Genomic DNA, 9,276 nt, shown 5'->3' with positions numbered 1-9,276 from the left:
TGCTACATAATATATAATATATAAACCAGCAAGGCATTATTGTAGGACGAAATAAAATAGATAAAAACAAGGCTTAACGTCCTCCTAATGGGAGTTTTGATGTGGAAATGGTGGAATACTTTGTTCATTTTTGAAGAAATTATCTGGGTCAACCATGGCCTTCACTCGAGCCAATCTCAGGAAATTGCCCTTGAAGTACTTAGCTCCATAAACTTCCGCAACCTCAAAATCTGTATAGTTGCTGCCATTGCTGCCGAGGTCAAGGTCTCTATAGTTGAGGAATGCCTCCCTTGGGTTGTTGGAGACGTACGGAGCCATTGCAGCATGTACGTTTCTTGACCAGTTGATGTACTGTTTTCTGGCCTCCATGCTACCATTCGTCCAGTATACTCCATACTCAATTTTGTAAAGGTTTCCAGCTCTATGTGGAAATGGCGTTTCGGATGCTGATATCTCAGCCATTCTACCACCATAGGGGCTCATTTCAACAAAATTACTATCAGTAATTTCCATCAACCATTTCCATAAGGTTTCTAATCCAGTCACAGGAATCACGTCTTTGACGTAATCTGACTTGACTTTATAGAAAAATTTGTTCTGTCTTCTATTGAGCAAGACATCAACGGATGTTCCATTTTGGTAACCAGCCCAAAAAAGGGTAGACCGAATCCAACTCATTTCTAAGCAATTATCTTGCTTCAAACTTAATTCAGGAAAGCTCGCATTCATCAGTTGCAGAAGCCTTTCGGTTCCTCCAAGAAACTGACCTACGAAAGAAACTTGGACGGTGTTGTTGCCACTGGTTCCAGTTACCCCAACAGGCGTGGCTCTGATAAAAAGATCTCGGTGTAGTTTATGGGCAACTTGTTGCCAATGATAAACAATATCTGTTGCCCCTTGTTCCAAAGTCCTTAGCACCTGGAAAACATTGACTTTCGCAGGAACGCGAACCAGTTTGATTTTCCATGAGAGGATGACCCCAAAACTAGCTCCACCACCTCCATTGATAGCCCAAAATACATCTTCTCCCATGGACTCTCTGTTTAGTATCCTACCATTGACATCAATCATTTGTGCATCAATGACATTGTCCACAGTGAGGCCATATTTTCTCATCAAGGGCCCGTAGCCACCTCCACCGACGTGCCCACCAATGCCCACAGTGGGACAAATTCCTGCTGGGAAGCCATGGACTTGACTTCTCTCTGCAATCCGATAATAAAGTTCCCCAATAGTCGCCCCAGCTTGAACCCATGCCGTCTCACTTTCCAAATCGATCTGGATAGACCGAAGATTAAACAGATCAAGTACAATGAATGGAACATAAGACACATATGAAAGACCCTCGTGATCATGACCACCACTCCGAGTTCTTATTTGAAAGCCATAATGCTTTGCGCAAATAATGGTTGCTTGGATATGGGACTCATCCTGGGCTGCTATAATGGCCCCTGGTTTCGGAGTTAGAGGAGTTAAAAATCTAAGGTTATTTGCACTTGACTCCAAAACAGATTGAAAGGAGGAATTATTGGGGGTGTATATGGAATCAGTTATTGGTTTAGAAGAATTGGAATGTTTAGGAAGGCATCGCAGAAACTTATCCAGACCTGAATCTGATTTTACCAACGGAATTGAGAAAAAGAGGATGTAAACAATTCTGATCAATAGCATCGAGTTTGAAGCCTTCATGTTTCTGTTGGTGATTAAATTCTCTCTTGTTTTCCTTTGATCAATGCATATGTATTTGTTGAGAGTTAAGAATATTTAAGATATGTACTCAAGCTGAACCCTGACTAGGATCCTGTTGGATTTGACTTTTCTAGTAAACTAAATTGTCACGCCGGATGTAACATGTTAACAAGTTTGCAAGTTAAAATATTTATAGTTGACTTTCACATAATGGGAGGTAAGCAATGAATTGTCTTTACAAGTTCAAACTAAAAAAGTGCCCTGGATTACAATCAAGCAAAGTCAAAACATTCCTGAACTTAACTAGCCCTTGATCGGCCGCAGCACAAAGTACCACATAGCAATCAAGATCACGTCGAGATGCCAGACCACCAGAAGACTCAGGGCCAGCTGAACCAAAAACAGTTTTCTCCTAAAACCTACACCGAGTAGCCAAGGTCAAGGTCTTAGCAGCAGACCACCTTAAATTAAATACTTTAATGCAAATATTTTATCTTGTTATTAATTTGCATAATTAAAAAATTTGTTAATAAATTGTAAGTTAATGTAGAAACTCCAAATAGTTAGAAGTCTAACGTTCTACTCGAATCCAAGTTGTACACGTTACCTTCCTTTACAAGCCAGTAATATTCCCCGTTGCAATCCAATGCGTACCGTATCAAAATAAAATACTTGGTATTTTTATTTAATTCTACACATACCCAATAAATGACAATCTCCTTTTTTTGGCACATGTCCAAAAAATGTTAGGTCGGCAATATATATTTGAAATGATTTTTTGGAATGGTAATTATATTCTAACTAGCATACAGAAGAAGTTAATTAACGGTTGATATTAAAATTTACATCTAAATAAGGGCTTTGATTAATTTTAAAGAAAAGGTTAGAAGTTCAATTGATTTCCAAAAAAAAAAATACTCCAATTATATATATATATATAAATGTGGTGTAAGGGGTTCCAAATTTTTGTGAAGACTATAGTACGCTTTTGCTTTTAATCAAATTTATATTTAAAATTTAGATGTCATTTTATGACTTAATACATATTATTAGGCTGCTTCAAAGAAGAATTTGACTTTGACAAATAATTGTTTCACAATAAAATATTTCTGCAGCACATTAATGGGGGAGTAATCAATAAGAAGATATGGTTTAATTGTTTCTATACTATTTTCGTTGGACGGCACTGCAAGTCTGCAAGGTTGCATCCAGCCATGATGGATGCCAAGAGAAGGCTAATATAAAAAGTCATGTTAGATATGTATTAAATAATATTTTTCAAAGTTATTATTTTAAAAATAATATTGCTAATGTCTAGTAACTTATCATATTTATAGTCAATAATATAAAATATATGTGCAAAAATATTTTAAAACTATTATCTTAATTTTTTAAGATGATTATTAAATATTAGACTCTTACTTTGATTTGTTTAAAGAAGATTTGAATATAATTTTTTGAGTAAAAAATGTATGCCATTAAATTAAATTAAATGATCAAACTTAGTTCATTGAATGATTATTCTACGAAATAACCATTTATAGATTAAACCCCAAAATCGTGGATTAGCCATACTAGCTGCATGTTTGGTAAAAGGTGAGTTTTGTATGTAGCTCTAAATAGAATCTTAAACTCATAAAATTTAACATCCAATAAGAACTAATATTGATTTGGTAAACTTTTTTTTTCCTCATAGTTTGTTACAAACAAAACTTTCTATTTGTATCTAAAAATGGAAATGCATCAATATTCATATAAAAGGGCTTTCAAAATAAAACAAAAAAATTGACGGTTTAATCACATAGGCCAAGTGGCCAACCATATATCCAGGATAAACTTTAATTTGATGAACAAGAAAAACTAAGGTTTATATTTTTATTTATTGTCGATGTATTTATACACTATTACTCACGGTGAATCCTATTAATCACTGTAGAGTGTTATCTCACAAATGTATAAAAGTAAAAGTTTAAAAATCTTTCAAAATAAATATTTTTAAATTGTAAAAATTTATTTTTGAGAATTTCAACTTTTAAATTTATTTATTATCAAGATGACCAGATGACAAGGTTGATGGATAGTGTATCAAATATAAACCCGAAGAACTACTAATTCTTTGACAATAACAAATTAAAAAAGGCTTGTATATAGTGCTCATTTTGACTTCGAAGATGGAAATGGCGGAATACTTTGTTCGTTTTTGAAGAAATTTTCGGGATCTACCTTGGCCTTGACTCGTGCCAATCTCAGGAAATTAGTTTTGAAATACTTGGCGCCATAAACTTTTGCAACGGCAAAATCCGAGCTGTTGCTGCCATTGCTGCCGATGTCGAGATCCCTGTAGTTGAGAAATGCCTCCCTTGGTCTACTAGAGACGTAGGGAGCCATGGCAGAGTACAGTTTTCTTAGCCATCCTACGTACTTTTTGGTGGCTTCACTGCTCTCTTCCGACCAGTGTACGGTGTATTGAACTTTGTAAAGGTTTCCACCTCTGTGTGCGAATGCCGTTTCAGACTCGGGAATCTCAGCCATTCTTCCACCATAAGGGTTCATCTGGATCCATATGCTCTCTATTCGCATCATCATCTTCCACAAGGTTTCTAAACCCGCCTTTGGAATCACGTTTTTAACGTAGTCAGACTTGGTTTTGAAGAAGACTTTGCTCTGTGGCACTCTATTGAGCAAAATGTCAACGGATGTCCCGTTGGGGAAGCCAGCCCAGTAAAGCGTGGATTCAATCCAACTCATTTCTATACAGTCATTTCGTTGCAAGCCCAATTCTGGAAAGCTAGCTTGCACCAGTTGGAGAAGCCTGTCGGTTTGTCCAAGAAAATGGCCAATGAAAGAGACTTGTACCGTCTTGTTGCCCTTGCCATTCCCAGTGATGGCTACGGGGGTGATACGGATAAAAAGGTCTTCATCGAGTTTATAGGCAACTTGTAGCCACTTATAAACAAGATCTGTTGCCCCTTGTTCCAAAGTCTTTTTCACTTCGAAAACAGTTACTTTAGCAGGGACTCGAACCAGCTTGATCTTCCATGAGAGAATGACTCCGAAGCTAGTTCCACCGCCACCTCTGATAGCCCAAAAGACATCCTCTCCCATGGACTTTCTGTCAAGGATTCTACCATTGACATCAATTAATTGCGCGTCAATGACATTATCTATAGAAAGCCCAAATTTTCTTATCATAGGCCCGTAGCCACCTCCAGTTAAATGACCGCCTACGCCTAAGGTGGTGCAGACTCCAGCTGGGAAAGCATGGACATTGCTTCTCTCTGCAATCCGATAATAGAGTTCTCCAGTGGTTGCCCCTGCCTGAACCCATGCAGTCTCTCTAGCCATATCAATCTGTATAGATCGAAGATTAGACAGATCAAGGATGACAAATGGGACAGAGGACGCGAATGAAAGGCCCTCATAATCATGTCCACCGCTTCGAAGTCGTATCTGCAAACCGAAATGTTTTGCACAAAAGATAGTTGCTTGAGCATGAGATTCATGCAGAGCAGCTATAATGGCCATAGGTTTCAGGGTTGCATTTGCCTGTGTTAAAACTCTAAGGTTATACGCATGCAGCTCGTAAACAGATTGAAAGGAAGGATTGGTGGGAGTGTATATGGCATCAGCGATGGGTTTAGAAGGATCGGAATAATGTTTGGGAAGACATTGGAGAAAATCATCAAGCGCTGAATATGATGTCACCAATGGAATCGAGAACAAAAGGGTTGAAAGAAATGGTAAAAGTATAGACCTTGACGCCCTCATTTTTCTGCTAGCAAACTATAGAAGTACACACAACCTCAACCCAATTGGCTTGTGTAGTCTTCTTTGTTTCCATTCTATGGTGTATTTATAGAGTAACAGAAGGTCATTATAGAGTGAATGCCAGCTAATACTGTCGCAAAATTAATAACTCTAATACCAAAGTAAGCGTGTCCGGATAAGGAAGTGGGAAATCTGCAGGGATTTTTGCAGATTCTAGGCGATTTTACTTTAAGAAACATTTCTTTGATCGTAAGCACAGTGGTCAGCGGTGTGATTCAAACTTTAGGACTTCAAAACTAGTATCAATAATTCAGCCAAGAAGGTCTTAGGCCTCCAGGGACACGCAGCTCTACCCATTAGTTTTTTAGAAATTAAAATTTCTACCCTGCTAGTTCATAAGATTTTACTATAGCCTAAAAAGATTTGAAGGCTTTTCACTTAAGTCCTTAGAGAAAAGAAGTAGATAGCATTTATCCATATCTTGGGAGAAGACACTATTTTCCAAATAAAACAAAATAACACTATTTTCTTAGGAGAAAGACATTATTTTAAATATTGTGTTAAAATTGCATTAATTTTGAAAATAAGGACTAAAATGAAAACAAAATAAAACTTAAGGGAAATAATCACTTCGTGCACAAAGTTTCGTGTGCCTATGAAAAAGATAATCAATGCTGGGCCACATTCCCACTTTTCCCCCTTTTTGGTAAGACATGAACTCAGTTTCTTTTAATTTTATTAAAATACTGGAAGATCGGATGATATTTTGTTAGCTGTTTGACAAATATAATTTTTTTCATGACAAATATCATTATTTTTTTAATTATTTGATAAAAGATTTGTGTTTGATACACTATCTCAATGCATGGATTTTATATGTTATAGAATTGAACTAAATATATCACTTCACTAATAAATAAATTTAAAAATTAAGAAGCTTAAAAAATAAATATTCATAATTTTAAGATATTTATTTAAAATATTTTTAAATTTTTATTTGTACACTTGTATGAAATAACATTATTTGATGAATTAATAGTATACGAATCAGTCCACCAAATATAAGATCACATAGATATGAAAAAAAGATAGAGTGGCACAATCCGCAGTCTTTACATGGTCAATCTATAACACTTTTGGACGGAGCAACCCTTATGAGTCAAATGACATCAATAAAAAAATTTTTTGATGTTTAAAAATTATATTCTTATTTTTTTTTAATATTTTATTTGTATATTTTAAATTTACTTTTCACTTTTCTAAAATTAATTTGTTATTAAAGAAAAAATTAAAAAAAAAGAGCTAAAAAGGGAAGAAATACTAGTATAGGTAGATTAAGTAATGGTTACATAAATAAGATCACTTGAGGGAAAATAATAAATTCATCAAACGTTGAAGGAATGGAGGACTCATAATTGATGGAAATATTTTATTTTATAATTTATTGTCGCTGACTTCACTATATGGGCGGCTTTCTTTGAATATTATTTATATAATAATATATGTTACGTTGATCCATCTTCTTCAATCTTTTGGTCAATGGATGCACATGGTTGAGAGAGAAGGCCGAAAAGCAGCCCAATTGGCCAAGTGCAAGGGTAGAACAAGAGAAGAAGAGCATCCTTCACGTGGTGTTCATTTATCCCTCCTTTCTAGTTGCATTATTTGGTCAAAAAAGGAAAACCACCAGAAGAATCAAACATCACTCAATCAATTTGGCTTTGATTTTATTCATTTTTTCCTTCAAAATATGAGCTTCATTTGGGAACCCATATGTAGATTTTTGGGTCGGTTTGTAACCCTATATCAAGTTAGAACCTGATATTCCAACTCTGAAATCTTCCGAATAAGTCAGTTGGAGTTTATTAGATGGGATAGCTTTTGTTATGTACACCAAAAAAATTATACGGTTACTATGAATATTTTTGTGAATATTGACATATTGTTTTGGCATGATGTGTGGGTTGAGGAGAGATCACTCAAGGAGGTTCAATCAAGACTACTCCAACTTGCAAAACACAAGGAGGGAAAGGTCAACGAGGATTATAAAGGGGGAATGCTCAATGAGATAAAATGGGAGATTAATTTTCGACGGGAGGTACTTGATAGAGAGAAGGAAGTGCTAAAAAAATTATTACAATGTCTAGATGGTGTTTTTCTCATGCCTAGCTGAAATGACCAATTGATTTGGAAATGGGATGTGAATGGAAAATTCTCAATTAGGACATTTTTCAATAATGATGGGGAGAATGGGTGTGATGACAATCTAAAGGTATTATGAAATTTAATTACGATCAAACGTACAATGCTTCTTGTGGATGGCATACTTGGATAGTGCACCTACAAAATGTTTCCTTATCTCTGGAGGAGTCTCAATACCGGAAGAGGAGTGGTTATGTCCTTGGTGTAAAACTTCATTAGAGGATGGAAATCATGTGCTTTTATATTGCGAATGGTTGTAGACTATGTGGGGAGACATTATAAATTGGTGGGGAATATTGGATTGCATACCGGAATCCATGGCTTTGTTCATAAAACAACTAGCGGCGTTATTTGGGTCTACAGGATCATATAGTGGTTCATTGTGCGTGGGGACTATTTTGGGAGAGCAAAATGAGATGATTTTGTTGGATATTTTCAAATAAAAGATATCAGAATAAAAGAAAAAATTATGATCGTTGAAAATTAAAATTAAGAGAAGGGTTATATCTGTTGAAAATAAATAAAATAAAATAAAAAGAAAAGTCACGTCTATTTGGAAAGACTAACACGAGCAACTGTTTGAAATAGATACAAACAGTGTCTGTTGGAAACAGACATCTAAGCTTATAAAAGAGGACCCCATTTATCAACATAATCTATATTGAAAAATAGAAAAGTCATTCCTTCCTTTTTCAAATTTTTTTCAAATTTTCTTCTATATTATTTTCCTAAAGAAAAAATATTATAGAAGTTTAATAATCTTATTATACTCTGTTGAGTGCTCAATGGATTGATTTCGTCAGTGCAAAACAACGTCAATTACTAGGTTACATTATATCGTTAAGGTTTATACGCCGGTAACTCTTTTGCATACTACAAGTAGGGGCTAATAAAACTTTAAAAACAGTGGCATTGATATATGCTTTGAAGCAAATTTATAAGTTTTCTAGTTTGGTGTTCTAACATATTTTTCAAAAGAAAAAGTAGGGAACTAAAGGCAATAGCACAATTAGTGAAGCTAAGGGCACTACATTGGCTAAAGGCTATTGATGGAGAGGAGAATTTTGGTGTGGAATTATGGTGCGAAACCAAAAGTTGAGTACTTGCTAGGAAACCAATAGTAGAGGAAAATTTTGGTGTGCAATTTTATGCTGTTTTTACATGGGGGCAGTGTGTTAGCAGAAATGCTGTTGAATGGGGAGGGACTATAAAATAAATGTTAGGAGTAAAGCAATGTAGTAGCAGAGAAATTAAGGATGAGGGAGAAATCATGTATGAAGAAAAAATATATTTATGACAACAACATCACATGCATATCAAAATCTTTTTTTTTTTTTTTGCTTTTATGGCCATTAAGACTATCAATACGAAGCATCTGCAATTTTTTTATTATTATTCTTAAAAAATTAAATTGGAAATTATTATTCTTATTTTTTATTTTCTTATAAGTTAAAACAAATACTATTTTTACTTTTTGATTGAATGCAAAAGAATTATATACTGATCAAGCATCTCGTAAAATAGCATTAAGCAAGTGGTAAGGCAACCTTTCTGTAAGTGATTGAATATTTCTTTTTCTTTGGCTTCATTGAATTTCAAAGCATATTCCACCCATAT

At 35.0% G+C, this 9,276-nt stretch overlaps 2 pseudogenes; both read right to left on the bottom strand.

Annotated features, from left to right (window-relative positions):
- Positions 1-1,720, bottom strand: LOC18595153 (berberine bridge enzyme-like 7 pseudogene; annotated as a pseudogene).
- A 1,646-nt stretch (positions 1,721-3,366) lies between these two features.
- On the bottom strand, positions 3,367-5,501 carry LOC18595152 (berberine bridge enzyme-like 17 pseudogene; annotated as a pseudogene).
- Positions 5,502-9,276: the final 3,775 nt, after the last annotated feature.

Source organism: Theobroma cacao, chromosome 6, assembly GCF_053813885.1.
Source record: "Theobroma cacao isolate CCN51 chromosome 6, ASM5381388v1, whole genome shotgun sequence".
Lineage (NCBI taxonomy): Eukaryota > Viridiplantae > Streptophyta > Magnoliopsida > Malvales > Malvaceae > Theobroma > Theobroma cacao.
This window is presented reverse-complemented; position numbering and strand designations above follow the sequence as displayed.